Source organism: Chlorocebus sabaeus, chromosome 10 (genome assembly GCF_047675955.1).
Source record: "Chlorocebus sabaeus isolate Y175 chromosome 10, mChlSab1.0.hap1, whole genome shotgun sequence".
NCBI classification, from domain to species: Eukaryota; Metazoa; Chordata; class Mammalia; order Primates; family Cercopithecidae; genus Chlorocebus; species Chlorocebus sabaeus.
In genome coordinates this window covers 7,418,564-7,434,086 of record NC_132913.1, presented here as the reverse complement: position 1 = coordinate 7,434,086, position 15,523 = coordinate 7,418,564, and the positions used below count along the sequence as shown (strand labels likewise).

At 37.3% G+C, this 15,523-nt stretch overlaps 1 long non-coding RNA gene across 1 annotated transcript; it reads right to left on the bottom strand.

The window, feature by feature from the left end:
- Positions 1-325: 325 nt before the first annotated feature.
- On the bottom strand, positions 326-15,437 carry LOC140712659 (uncharacterized). The gene is made up of 3 exons (XR_012094373.1): positions 14,929-15,437; positions 5,535-5,644; positions 326-3,268 (listed from the first exon to the last, which is right to left on the bottom strand). It is a non-coding gene; the product is annotated as an uncharacterized lncRNA (long non-coding RNA).
- Between the last annotated feature and the right edge of the window lie 86 nt (positions 15,438-15,523).

The window sequence follows — 15,523 nt, the reverse complement described above, 5'->3', positions numbered from 1 at the left end:
TCTCAGTTCTCACAAGAGGTTATCTAATTTGTAAACTGACTTCGTATCATTAACTGGTGGTAATTAGAATGTCAACATTGTAACTCATTTAGTCATCATCAGTGGCTTTCTTTTCCTCTATGATCTTCATTGCTACGTTTTTAAGTTATCTTTTTAAAGATGGATATGATGGCACTAAACAAAAAAAAATAAAGAAAAATCCCACAATGCTTCTATACTAGCATATTTATTTAGGTATTTGTTTATTCTATTTTATTATTTTTCCATGTACGTACAGCATATGCATTTTTATTACATTTTGAATTCAGATTGTATGCTGTTTCCCTTAGCATGTCATACAATTTTTAAGTTTACATTTTATTCACAATTATGAATGACTGCAGTTGTGTAAGATTTCATTTCACATACATACAAAATTTATTGGCCAACCTGTGATATTGAATAGAGACTATTTATATATTTTTACGTTACTCTTTCTTTCTTTCTTTCTTTCTTTCTTTCTTTCTTTCTTTCTTTCTTTCTTCTCTTTCTTTCTTTCTTTCTTCTCTCTTTCTTTCTTTCTTTCTCTTTGTTTCTTCTTTCTTTCTTTCTCTTTCTTCTTTTTCTTTCTCTCTCTTTTACCTTCTCTTTTCTTTCTTCCTTCTCTTTCTTCTTTCTTTTCCTTTCTCTTTCTTTTACTCTTTCTCTTTTCTTTCTTTCTCTCTCTCTCTTTCTCTCTGTCTCCTTCCTTCCTTCCTTCCTTCCTTCCTTCCTTCCTTCCTTCCTTCCTTCCTTCCTTCCTTCCTTCCTTCCTTCTTTTTTCCTTCCTTCCTCGACATGGAGTCTTGCTCTGTTGCCTAGGGTGGAGTGCAGTGGCTCACTACAATCTCGGCTCACTGCAACCTCCACCTCCTTAGTTCAAGCAATCCTCATGCCTCAGCCTCACACATACCTGGGACTACAGACACCTACCACCACGCCCAGCTATTTTTTGTATTTTTAGTACAGAGGGGGTTTCACCATGTTGGCCAGGCTGGTCTCGAACTTCTGGCCTGAAGTGATTTGCCTACCTCAGTCTCCCAAAATTCTGGGATTACAGGCATAAGCCACCATATCCAGCCAATGTTTTGTTACTTTTAAAAACAAAATTGCAATGAATATCCGTGTGCACTTTTAAGATTCTATAGTTAAGAAAACTTCCTTATGATTAACTCTGTATTTAGAAAAATTTCCCTATAATCACTTCACACAAGTGACATAGGGTAACAAAGTATTAAAATTTGGGCAAATGTTGATGTGTATGTAATAATTTCCTACCCAGAAGACACTGATATTTCTACAGATTGTTTTTTAAACTAATTAATTTAACTTTCAATTAATAATTGTATGTATTTGTGGAGTACAAAGTGAGACTTTGCTGGAAAAGATCATTATCATACTCCATAAGCACATCCAGCTATTACGATACAGATATCTGAAGTTCTAGATTATAATTCATTCATTTTTTGTAAGTTTTAAAGTTGTGAGCTTTCTAGCAAAAGAAAGACAATTTATTCTTGTACTAATGAAACAAGCCCCTGTGCTATAAGGTATGGTTTGGGGGCTTGGACAGTATGGACAGAATGTGGTTCATCTTCTTAGAACATTTTCAAGGGAGGAAGATGAGCCACTTTCAGCCTCATTTTTTTCAGGTCTAAATTGCAAAGTGAGAAAAGGTTAGACCCATCTGGAGCTTTAAGTTAGGTCAGAGCTACAGAGGCATCCCTGGTTCTCTGTTTCCCCACTCAGTGACTCTTCTGAGTCACTTTCCTAGTCTGGGAGTGACTCAGAAGAGAAATCCACCCCAATACACAGATTGCCCTAACCTCTCATGTTTGAGCACAATGGGACTGGAGGATGCCTGATAAAGATGTAAATAAATGCTTTTATAAAACAACAGATACTCTCTTTGTAAAGATGCTAGAATCCAGAGAAAACCTTGAATCTTGCCAATTTGTTCACAACAACAACATGTATGGTCCATTATACCCTGTAGTAGGTTTTGAAGGACACTTTCCTGTGTGTATGGTGACGCTCAATATAATCCTTTAACACGTCAATGCACAGCCTATTTAGAACTCTTTAAATGTTTTAACTATTGTGAGGCTTTAGTGACAATAGTGTTTAATCAGTTCTTTTGTTAAAGAATTTGTCCTAAGCCATTTCAGGTCAAAAGAACATTTTATCTAGTTTGTAAGCAAAGTGGAAAGGTCTATATATTGATCTCTGGAGTTTAACATCTCTCCAAAGAAGCGACTTGATTTTTTGAAAATTCAGTCATATTTTGCCAGTATTTCTACTTGGGTTGCTTTAGAAATGTAAGAAATTGGGAAAATCATGTTTGGAACCTCTTTGCTTGTAAGTCACTCCCTGAACTAGCCAAATATTAGGTCTTGCTCTCTTCTAGGCTAAAATTATGCTTAAGTGTATTTGAAAGGGAGTAAACCAAAAATATGATGGCAAATAATTAGAAGTTATGACACTTAAAAATATCATATTTTTTATTTCTATACTGTAATGGTAATGTCTATAGTCTTGTTTAAGCCTAAATATGAAAATGACCCCACTTCAGATTAACATTTTGTCTTCTGCACTCAATCCTTCCTTCTGACCCACCTAAAATGTAGACAACATGGGCACATCCACTAATTATTCTTCTCATTGAGTCCATAGGCTTCCCATACACACAACATTCATTCTAGTTTATTGGAAGGTTTCAATTTTCCCCAGCACATGGCACACAGGGTCACAAGTTTGGGCCTTTACCTTCCCTGGAATTTCCTCCTTTGCTTCCATGCCAGAGGAACTGTTATTTGTCAGCTCTGGATTCACCAAATCTTGTTGCTCTAGCTTTGTCATCTTGGTGCCTGCTTCACCATCCACATGTGGGAACATCATAAGGACAGGAAGCACGTATTGTTCATCATCTAGCCAGAGAAACTGTATAACTTGTTCTTGTTTGACTCTTCCTATCCACAGGCTAAACCCCACAGCAAAAGGTTTAGAAATACAACAATACAGAATCCTCAGGGTTCTGTAATTCAGTATCAGGATCAGAGACATCAGTGGAAACTGCTGAAGGAGAAAATAAGTGCAATGCCTTTATCCATGTCCTCATGATCTACTGCTATACATAAATAACCCAAGTGAACAGAGGAGGATGTGCTTGCCTGACATAATTGCAAGTCTTGCTAATAGTAGTCAACTAACCTGCATTCTTAAATCAGTCTAAGTGGAGAAATGTGATCTTCTGTGAATTAAACTGAATTACCAACGTCTTTGATTTCCTTTTTGTTATAACACATTATTAAATGATGTTACAATCTTCCCATATTTACCTCTAACCCATTTGATCTGGGCTTGCTTTATTTTCTGTTTAATAGCAGAACAAATGTCAGTATAGAGTTATGCAAATGGTTCAAAAATGGTGAGCTGAAATCATTAAAATCCCCCATATAAAATGTTTGATTAAAATTAAATTGGATACATATTTTATTTATATATACTCTTTTCCCAAAATCTAATTGAATCCTATTCAATCCCATAAATCTGAAATTGCACACTGGTAGTTCCTAGACTCATGCTGAATTTAGTTTTCATTTTTACCCAATGAAAATCTGCTAGACAACCAGAATATGGATTTTCAAATTGATTAATCAGATGTTCTGACAAACAAGAAAAAGATGAAAATAACATTTTATATGTAATCCCAAGAGTATAGCAAAAAGATTTCTAAGAAACCAATTGAAGTTTCTCCATCCTCATTACTGCTATAAACAAATGCTTCCTAGGGTTATACACAGGAGATATACATTTTCCTAAACTAGAAATAATATCAGACCAAAGAAAGAATGCTATTCATAGGAAGTGGGGATAGAGTCAGCAAGTTATAAATATAGAATTTCTTTGATAAATATTTGTCTAGTAAAGTCAGCACCAAACTTTGAAATTCAGCACCTACAATTCTGATCTTCCTCCATCTCTAATCACTTAACAAAAATCAGAGCTGCAGCATTTTGCTTTTTGTCTAAAGTCTTCTTTAAATAAATAAATGTTCCATCTTTTCCCCCGATAAATTTTTATGGCTTTATTGTGCCTATTCCTTTTGGTTGTATTGACAAAAAAATGGTCTTTACTGTGAGGCATTGCAATTTAGTTTCTGAAACTTGCTATTAATTTTTCAGAAAATGCATCATCATTGTCCACTAGAAACAAGTTGCCAGACACATGTGAAACATGCAGAAGATGTACACTGGTCACATTCTAAATGTCTTGTTTCCCCAAAGGAATGTGATTTTTTTGTTTGTTTGTTTGTTTGTTGTTACTTTTTTTAGAGACAGGGTCTCCCTCTTTCTTGAGGCTGAAAGGCAGTGGCATGATCATAGCTAACTTCAGCCTAGAGCTCCTGTGCTCAAGTGATCCTCCTACCTCAGCCTCCAGAGTAGCTGGGACTACAAGTGTGTGCCACGTCACCTGGCTAATTTTTTTTATTATTATTATTTTGTATAGAAAAGGTCTTGCTATATTGCCCAGGCTGGTCCCAGATTCTTGGCTTCAAGTGATGCCCCCACCTCTGCTTCTCAAGGTATTGTGATTACAGGCATGAGTCACCTTGCCCTGCCCGTAATTATCTTCAATAGAGAAAATGACTATGATTTTGCTACACTTACAAAGCTTTGCTGTGAGAGAGGCAACAATATATTCCCAAGAAAGACTTGCTGGGTCTTAAGGTGTCATATTTAGTGCCACCTAATTATCAGTAAGAGTAACTATTTAATGAGTGCTGCAGGCACTAGCCATTGTACTTCATTTGCCTCACCTCTGATTTTCACAACACTTTGTGATTTGCTGCCATCCCATTTTACAATAATTTATATAATTTGCCTTCTATATCATATACATCAAGTGAGATGAAAAGCATGTGCCCAATACTCTGAAGACCAAATCTCAAATCCATAAGCTATTGCTTCTTTGAGTAAAGTGTTAGAAACACCTAAAGTAAAAACTTATGTTGAATGGAGAAGCAACACCTTATCTCATTGTAATTACTAACGCATCTATGAGAATTAGTTTATCTGATTGGAAATGACCTGACTGACTTTTGGAGGCAAACAACTATAAAATATAAAACCACTAGCCACTCCCCTCCTTGAAACAAACAAATTCTCCAATACCGGTTTCTTTCTTCAACAACAAATACAATATCAAACCCTTCACACTTACATGGTCTGGCTCTTAGCTAAATCACCTATCCACTTGGTGGTCACAGTAATTCTGGTTGTCTTCCTTCTCGTCATTCTGTTTCCATCCCGAAGTCAACTAAAGGTGCAAGTACTCCATCCTCCTCCCATCTCTCTCAGCCCACCAACATAAGTCATTTTTTCTAGGAATCTTTCCTGACACCAAGATGAGGTGGAGTCCTCTTTGAGGTGTGATCACATTCCTAGTGCACTGGAGTTGTTTTCCCTGTCACGTAATGTAATTGTAATTAGTTGTCTGATAGGGACAAAACTTACTAAATCATGAGTTTTCATGAGCCTTCATAGTTGTTCTCCTTCTGTTTGTCCACTTTTTGGGCTTTTGTTGTGTTGATCCAGGTATTGGGTAAGTTGGAGACCTAGATAAACTAGAGATTTTTGGTCAGAGGAGGGGAGGAGTGGGGGGAGAGAGAGAGCGAGCGAGAGAGAGAGAAAGAGAAAGAGAGAGAGAGACGGATTGATACATATTAAGAAAATAGGACAAAATGTTTAAAAAATGCTAAAAGTGGCCCGGCGCGGTGGCTCTGAGGGATTACTCCAACTTTCATTTCCTTGTATTTAAGCCCTTCTTTTTAGCACCAGACTCCATTATTTTCAGGCTCCATATTTTTTGTAAGTCATCAGTAAGACAGAAGCTATTTGCCTGGCAGGACCTTTGTAATCTCATCTTCTCCCCATTTAACAACATACTTATTTCTATCCTTAATTCCTTCTCATGCACCATCCGTGTCCACTGTCATGGTTCTGATTTTGACTCCCTCTGTGACTGTAAAACACCTATGCCTCTTTCCCTTGCACCTTCATCTCCCTCCCTGCTGCCTCTTTCCCATTTGAATTAAAGCATACTTCTTTCCCTTCTCAATTTCACATCCCTTCATCTCATGTTACATTTCTTTTGCTTTCAGAGACAAGGTTTTAGAAAAAAATCATTTACATGTAGTGCTGTTATTCTACCTCTCTTATATGTTCTTCCACTTATTGGATACAAGTTCACTGATTACTTCATTCACTCAAGTTTCTAGGAAGGCTTCCAAATTAGAGAGAAGTTGGCCTGAAATTGACTATCTCCTCTCACTAGCCATGTGAACTTGGGCAATTACAAAAATCCCTTTTCTGGCTCAGCGTCTTCTATAAAACTGGAGTGACGACTGGGCGCGGTGGCTCACACCTGTAATCCCAGCACTTTGGGAGGCCGAGGTGGGCGGATCATGAGATCAGGAGATCGAGACCGTGCTGGCTAACATGGTGAAACCCCGTTTCTACTAAAAATACAAAAAAATTAGCCAGGTGTGGTGGTGGGTGCCTGCAGTCCCAGCTACTCGGGAAGCTGAGGCAGGAGAATGGCGTGAACATGGGAGGCGGAGCTTGCAGTAAGCCGAGATAGCGCCACTGCACTCCAGCCTGGGATACAGAGTGAGACTCTGTCTCAAAAAAAAAAAAAAAAAAAAAAAAAAAAAAAAAGAGAAAAGAAAAAATGCTAGAAGTAAAATGACAACGGGAGTTCTTTATACGATTTTTGCAACTTTTCTGTAAGTTTGAATGTATGTCACAATTCTGAAACATAAGTATGCACAAAAACATGCAGTCATACTGAGCTGTCAGAATTTTTTTGGAAGGTAATAAAGGCTGATCGATAATCAGTAATCCTAAGATATCAGAGAAATGATAAGCACAGCATAACATTTATTCTATACTTTTACGGGAAGTGGGATGCGTAATAATTTGAAGTCTCAAATGCAACTTGGTGAGCAGAAATGGTTTCAACCCACTTTAATAGGCATCGCTAAATCTACATATACAGCCTGTGTTTTCTAAGATTTCAGAGACAATGTTGTTAGTCTTATCCCACAGTATCTGGCACATCAAAAGCTCTTGATAAAAATAAAAATAATAATAATAATCCTGAATGGATGAATGAACCATCATGCCCCCTATTGCATAGTTCTTCTATACCTTGTCTCCTGTTCTAGTAGGATACACTTGCTAGACTCTGTCAGAGGTCAACAGACCCTTTCTGCAGAGTCAGATAGTAAATAATTTAGGCTTTGTGGGTTCTATCTTTTTTTTTTTTTTTTTGGTCGGAGAGAGTCTCATCCTATCGCCTAGGCTGGAGTGCAGTGGTACCATCTCCATCTAGGCTGACTGCAACCTCCGCCTCCCGCAACCTCCACCTCCCATGTTCCAGGGATTCTCTGCAGATCACATAGTTTCTGTGGTAATTTCTGAACTTCACAATTGGTGCAAAACCAGCCGTAGATTAGATAAAACAAACAAATTAGCATGGTAGTGTTAAAAAAACACACACAATTTATGGTGGACAGTAAACATTGAATTTTATGTAATTTACATGTGTCACAGATGTTACTCTTTTCATGATTCTTTTCGACTATTAAAAAATGTAGTGATCATTCAAGCTTACGAACTTACAAAAGCAAGCAGCCGGCCAGTTTGGGCCTGTAGGACAGGGTTTACTGTCTTCTTGACTATGTCATGTTTTTCTTTTTCCCTTTTATACCAATCCTCTTTCTTAAATTGCATGAAGCTTGAGCATAGCTACTGTGTACTCCTAGCATCTAGTTACACATTGCCAGATTTACAAAAAATCTTGTGCAAATTGCGTCAAGATACGCTCCACTTAAATGACATCATATAACTGACTCTTTGAAAACCTCCCTATTTTAATAATTTTTAATTAAAGATGTATTAGGTTATATATATATATATATATAACCCTTTAAAATAAATTTTCCTTCGTGCAAACAGAAAAATAACAGTATATTTACTAGACAGCAAGTTTCTCTGCTGTTTGAAGGCCTTTTGCTTTCAGTGCTACGTCATGATCTACTAATATGCGCAGCCTAAGTCTAATTAAACTAGTATTTGCAGTGCCTCTAACCGGGCTAAAATCGAGAAGTTTTCCATTGAAAGAAGCAGGTGGCATATTTTAAAAATAACATTAAAACAAGATAATTTGTATTCAATATTTTGGATTATAAACAATTATTATTCTAGGTCTCATGTGACTTCTTAGTAGATGTAACAACAGTTGTAAACAACGATTTTAAAAACATCATCAGCAGATTTGTTTTTCTGTTTTTGATTTGTTTTTGTGTTTTGGTGCCTTCTCCTGTGTCCTCTCTCCACCTTCCCACAAATAAACAAGAATTCAGCAGCCTACAAAGTTTCTCACACTGCTGCTTCAAATCTGCTCTGCATTTTTTACTTCCTACTAGTCAGCACACCCCCTGCTGGCTCTAGGCTAACATTCTTTCCACCTTATTAAAAATGCCAATAAAAAGCAAATTATAAATGTTTTTACTGTGCTTTGTGTGCTGATTTAAATTCAAAAGGGATAAAAGGACATAAATACTAGGGATTAGGTTATATAATAAAATAATCTTTTGAAATCAGCTCTTTCTTCTTCCAAATAATTTATTCCCTGAAAAATATATCCTTGGAAAATTTTGTAAACCAGTTTTCCTAGTAGTGGCTATCACAGATCTTATGTTTAGATGTCAGCCTGACTTAAATATCAGATGTGCACCTAGGACAGAACAGATACCTGCTGTTCTTCATTAATTGCCTTTAACAAACTGAGTAATAACACATTGGCTGTGAAGTAAGCTATTCCCTAAGAGACAGAAACAGGGCCTTTGTAACACTAAAAATAATTTTTATAGAAGTCAAATTGTCAATCATATATGGGCTCAAATGATCAGATTAATTCACAGACACACATACATACTCTACAAACACAGATTTAGTAGATGTATTTCATTTGTGAACAGCTGTGGCACTGAGCAATGACGTGATAAACCAAAAATCTGGTATCAGAAAACACAGGTTCAGATCCTTGCACTTCTAAATAATAGCTTTGTGTTTTCGACAACGTTACTTAAATTTCAGGAGTTTAAAAAATACCTTTATATGCCAAATGTAGCTAATGATACTGACTTCAGAATTTTGCCATGAATTCTAAAAGAGAAAACAAAGTCAAATGCCTACTGCAGGTTGATACTTAATGAACACTGTTTTATTTTCTTCTAGAGGACTTAACAAGTAGTAGCTTAAAGAGTAAAGATATTTATGGTTCTTGAGTAGAAATAATTTAATGTTGTGATAAAGATTCAGGAAATGTCCATCTTTGTTTTTTCTCATCTTGTAGTCTTGGCCAACTGTTTAGGTTCCTAAATTGGCTATTGTTATTACAAACCTCATCCCCTCACAAGATATTGTCCATGCTATGGGGAAAACTACAGTAGCAATGGCCTTTTTATTCCCACTCTTCTCTCTTTTCCTAAGAAGATCTCTTTTTCCTCTTGAGTCTTTTTGGTCAGAACTGAGTCACACGGCGAGCATCAGATAATCACTCTCAAAGGGGTATGCAATTGCTACGGTAGGCTTACTCCAATTGTGATTTCTTTACCAGCCTGCTTTGGAATCAAGGAAAAAGTTGGAATTGGCTGTTGACCAGGACCTCAATGTCTGCCACTTGGATGGACTTGAAAAATATAGGATTAAATTGTTCCTCTCCTATAAGCACTCCTTGTGTTTGTTGTACATGTCAACTTCCCAGCTAGAAATTGTGGAAAGTATAAAAAACTTCAGATAGGACCAGGTCATTGATGACATCTATTTAGAAAAAAAAAAAAAAAAAAAAATAGACAAGGCTAGGCACATTAGTGTTGCTCAATAAGTTAATGTTGAGTTAATTAAATTACTGTGATTATTTTGAGTAATAAATCATGCAGGTTTCCACTAGAATGAGTAATATTTACAGATGTTTGCACTTATTTTTACTTGAACTGGCAAATAAAATGCATTAGAAATCCTGTGATTATGGACTGAATAAATTGTCTTCTTCAGGCTAGGACATAGCATTTACAACTTGTGTCTGTATAACAAAAGTATTTTTAAATGTATGATTCCTTTGAATATGCACAAATACCAAAGCCAGGGATTATCATAATTCACAATTCACAGGTATGGAAATGGAATCTCAAAGAAACCAAGTATATACTCCAGGCCTTGTAATAGTAAGCTTCAAAGGCAAGGCTAATACTTAGAATTTCCTATTTTAAGCTCAGAATTATTTTCATTTAATTATTCCAAACAAGTTTCTCCTGAAATGCTATATATATCAAAATGACTTCTTCGTGATTATAGACAGCAATTCTTTTAGACAGGGCAGAAATAAATGAAAAAGAAACATGATTTTCGACATATGTTTCTGGATGTGGCATGGCTAGATTTGTACCAATGCAATTACTTAGATACTTTAGAGGGTAAATTCCTTCTGAGAAATAAATCTAAATGTTGGAGAAACATGTGACTAGGAAAATAAACTATCAGGATATTAATCCTAAACTGCATTTTCAGTGAATTTTTTTTTTATATAGTTGACATCTTGATTTTAAGGTAAATAAGGATAAATGTCCTTAAAGGAGCCTCTGCATTCTGGTGCAAAGAGTGGATTGGGGGATCGCTATAACCCCTGAAAGAACTGACAAAGACTTTTTATAGCTAACATTATCAGACATCAACCGTTCCTTGAAAACCTACTATGTGTACTGAAAACTCAAAGTTAAATATTCTTCAGGAAACTACTCTTGAGAAATTACTGAGTTAGGGAAAGAGAGAATTGTTAGTGGAGTTTGGACTTGAACATTTGCCAGTGGAACAAAAAGTCCAGGGAAAGAGGAAAGAGCAGTATATGCAACAGCACAGCATCTTCCCAGCTGAGTAGCATGCACACCCGGCAAAGGCCTCTAACAGAAAAGGCCCTCGTACTGGCAGGAGGCAGATGACAGAAGATAACTATTTTTGATGTCAAGGATAAGTATTGTGACAAGATAGGGCTTAAGTGAGAACTAGAAGAGATGGGGAGAGAAGTAGGGAGAAGCTGAAGTAGGTTTTTCTCCATATGTGGCTAAAGTTAATGGGTCTTAATCTGAACACTCTTCTGCAAAAGTAGAATTCTGCCTTCATGATTCTAAGACTTGACTTTCCTGTTATGCAGATATACCTGACCTGACCTCATCTGATAAGCAACCTTTAAGGTCCAGGGTGGCTCAAATTCCCCTACTTCCAAGGAGACAAAGAACCTATTCATTATGCCAAGGGCAACTTAGCTTTCCCAGAGGAAGCAATCTTTGTCAACTTAAAAACTCACATAGCATTTGTAATCTCAGAGATTTGAGACATAGTCACATGCTAATTTGTATTGTTAACTTTTTCATGTGTTTACATCTTAGTTTTCTAAATAATACCTAACTCTGTGGAAGCAGATAATTTTTTTTCTATTTCCTACACTCTGTATCATATTACTGGCAACATACTATTAAGGAGGAACCAAAAATTAAAAAAAATATGACACAAGAAAGAATGAAAAGAAAAATAATTGGCTTTCTGCCACATCAATATTTTGAAAAACTCTATTTTGAAGATTTGGGTGGCAACAGATGTTAGCCTTTAGTCCTTACCACAAACCATAACATGAGAAGTCAAAATAATCCAAAAGAACTGATATTAAAAATAAAGTAGCCTACTGTGATGATATGTGGATTTTTCTTCAATACATTCCAGGTGTCCATATGTCATAGTGACTTTTACCAGTAAGCTTTCTAAAGAGAAAAGAAATAGAATGGGGGAGGGAGGAAACCTTCATTTTCTGTGCCCCTATGGGTTGCAGCCATTAATTCTGTGTGACATTTATCATGTCAATATCCGTCTCCTCTTAGTATCCCATCAATAAAATGGAGATGACCAAACGTGCCTTCTATATGCCTCACAAGAGAATTATAAAATCAGTGAGATGAACCACTTGTTGAATATTCCAATGCAAAGATTCCATTTGATGAATGATTCTTTCCCTTCTGTCTCACAGGGAAAAATAAGTGGAAGTGCTCAAGGGAAAATCAAAGAAAAGAAACAATGAAATGCCATCCTATCCATTTCATTTCTTTTTTCTTAGGATTTCAAATAGAAGTTTGTCTTGAGGAGATGGTCAGATTTGTCATCTTGAAAATATAGACATTTTTGGGTTTCAAAATTATCCATTTTTTCCCCATTTTCTGTTAGTGTTCAACCTGCTTCATCCATGCAGAACTTTTAAGCCTCTTCAAAGCAGAGTGCTCTGCAAAGATGAGTTATTTTTTCTATATGGAGAAACATGGGGGAGAAAAGGGAGTTTACTCAGCTTCTACTTCACCATTTGGACAGTGGATTTATCAGACTAAAAGCTTTACAAAAGAATTTCAATAGGTAAATATCAATCTGGCTGAAAACAGTTTTTATAGTGATTAATATTCTACTGCTAATAAATACTTGCTGGCAGAATGCCCCCAGAAGACGGCATTGTTTACACTATTGTCTCAGAGGAACAGCTGTTTACCCCTCACTACATTCAGAGCTGCAGTATTCTTACTGAAATGTGAACAAATATTAGACAAATGTCTGACATTTAGGGCTCAACTTGCTCTGAGAACAGGTGTGTTTGAGGGAAAGAAACAAAAGCTACAAGTGTAAATAGGAGTTTAAATTAGGTGAAATTTATACACTGTACACTGGGTCTGCACGTAGACATATGAATGCAGAGTTCCAATATTTACTAATAACTTGAATACCATTCACAGTTTGAGGGCTTCATGGCAAAAAAATTTCCTAATTGCCTGTTAATATCTATCCTAAGCACATTTTACTGGCACAGATAATTAATTTTAAGCCATCCTGCCAGAAGACAAAGCCAGCATATTCTGTAATTTTTGAAATGTTATATTAAACTAAACATTTTGGGGGGTGTGAGGTGTAGAAGGTGGAGTTATATAGTGGAACATTAAACTCAGTGACAAAAGACTTGTGTTGTCTGACTATCATATTCCTATTCATAAAGAGAGGGGTCTTGAAGAGTTGTTAGGGATGTGGAACTAGGGAAAATCTCTAGTTTTCCTAGAGATTTTCTAGGGGGAGGAGACTTATGAATTGGTACCATCATTTTAAGAATAACAGAAAATACCTGGTAAAGCTGAAGACAAGCATTTCCTATGGTCCAGAAATTCTACTCTTCAGTATATGAGCAAGAATAGCTAAAAGACAGGTACAAGATTGTACTTTTTTAAGGGAAATATCAACAACCCTGGAAACAATCTATAGATCCATACATCAAAGAATTAATGAATATATTTTGGCATATTTATGAAATGAAATACAATGCAGTAGTTATAATAAAATAACTAGGACTTTATGTAGCTGGATACATACATTTCAAAATTATAATACTAAGTAAATTGCAAGGTGCAAAATGAAAGAACATGACACCACTTATGTATTGTGTTAAAGACAAAGCACTCTACATATTGTTCAGGGAGATAAATACGTATGGTAAAAGTTTAAAAACATTATGTATAGGAATGATATGCACCAGATAAGTAAAGTGTTTACTTCTAGGTATGATGGCAGATGAATGGGATCAGAGAAAATGCAAAAGGAGCTTAAGTTATATCTGTACTATTCTACTTTTAAAAATGTCTAAGTGTTTACATACAATTAGAACATACCAAGCTGTAATGGCTCAGTGTATTTCTCTAGACTTCTTAGTATGATTAATAGCCAGATAGATGTTTTTCACCATGGGATCCTCAAAGGCTAGGGGTTGGGTGGCAGCTCCTCAGTACCCTTGGTAGAAGGAAAAAAAGAAGTCTGTGCAGATAGACTTTGAACCCCAGCCCTCTCCTCTCTTCAGACCCCTTCCCAGCTGCCAAGAGGGCAGCTCCTTAGGTCACCTCAGCCTCGATATGTTGACATTCACCATCTTCTGGGTGTGGTCCTCCACTGCACCGTACCATGCACTCCAACTAAAGCTCCAGCTGGGAAAGTCTTTCAGTTTGCCCAGGAATCTAGCGACTTACATAATCATCTTTAGTTAGAAGATTAGAGAGAAGAGGATCATTTATGTATAACTGATAGGACCCTCAAAATTCTTTCTTCTCTAATAAAATGATGAGGTCACTAATCCAGTTGTCATTCAACTATCTCTTAATATTTCAGTGATGTGAGTCTAGCTGTAACCAAAAAACACAAGGTTAACCTCGATTCACGCAGAAGCTGCTTGAAAGCTAGTCCCATCTATAGTTGTGCAGCCAGGATTGTCAGGAGTCTACAATGACAAATAAGACTGTATAATTGCTTCTGTTGAAGGTAAGAGGAGGATGGGGAGAGAGGGAGACATCAAATTCCTCTGAAGTGGGTAGAGTTCATCAACCCTAACTTCATTGTATGCTTCAAATAGGAGAAATCATTATGGTCCCTCATTTTGTTAAGATTTGACAGCTCTCTGACAGCTTCCAATAAAAACAAACTAAGTTGATTTATGATAAAGCAGGAGAGTTTCCAGATATATACTAGAAGCCAAAAACAGAAACAAAATTTGTAAGAGGGGGTGTCTAGAAAGAAACCAAAATCACTCTTTCCCTTTTTCAAAATTCAAATCCCTACAGCAGAGTCCTCATATTTTGAATTCTTATGAGCCAACCCGGGCTTCCACCCTGACTCTCATCACTACCACACCCATGTGTCTCTCCTCTCTCCGTCTCCCTGAGATGTCAGTGAACCACTGACTTGGAATCCAGAGCCCCGAGAACCTTGCAGTACCTGCCCGAAGCAACGCGCCAACAGCAGGAGGGAGACGCAGTCGCCAAGACCGGCGAGAGGATGAGCGGTGGGAGTAGCTGCGGGGTCTGCAAGCAGGGGAGCGCGCACAACGTTAAACCGCGAAACCAGAAATCCCGATTCTATCGAGACCCATCAGCTTTTCCCATTAGGGAACGAACGCAGGGGAAATTAAATGCGTAATTCAAGCTCTGTTTTCCCCTCCCCTCCAAAGGTGGGGTGGAGGAACGCATCTCGTTAGCTCATTACAAAGCTTTCCGTGGGAAATTCCCTCTTCCTAATGCGTCTGTCTTCCAACTCCTATTAGCATCCTTCAGCAGTGGTCTTTCAAAATCTCCTTTAAATTTCAATACCTCTACTCGTTTCCCAAATGGGGGGAAGGGAAGAGAAAGCCTGTGGGGGGTAGAGAGAGAGAGAATCTCCTTTCCCTTTCACTCCCAGGTAGCCAAAGCGCACCACAGCGGCTTGGCTGCCTGGAGGAAAAGCGCCCGAGCGGGGCAAAGACCCGCCCAGGCTGCTCTTATAGGCGAGCGCGGGGCGGGCCTGGCTGTGGGCGGTGCCGCGCGGCCCCGCTCGCCTAT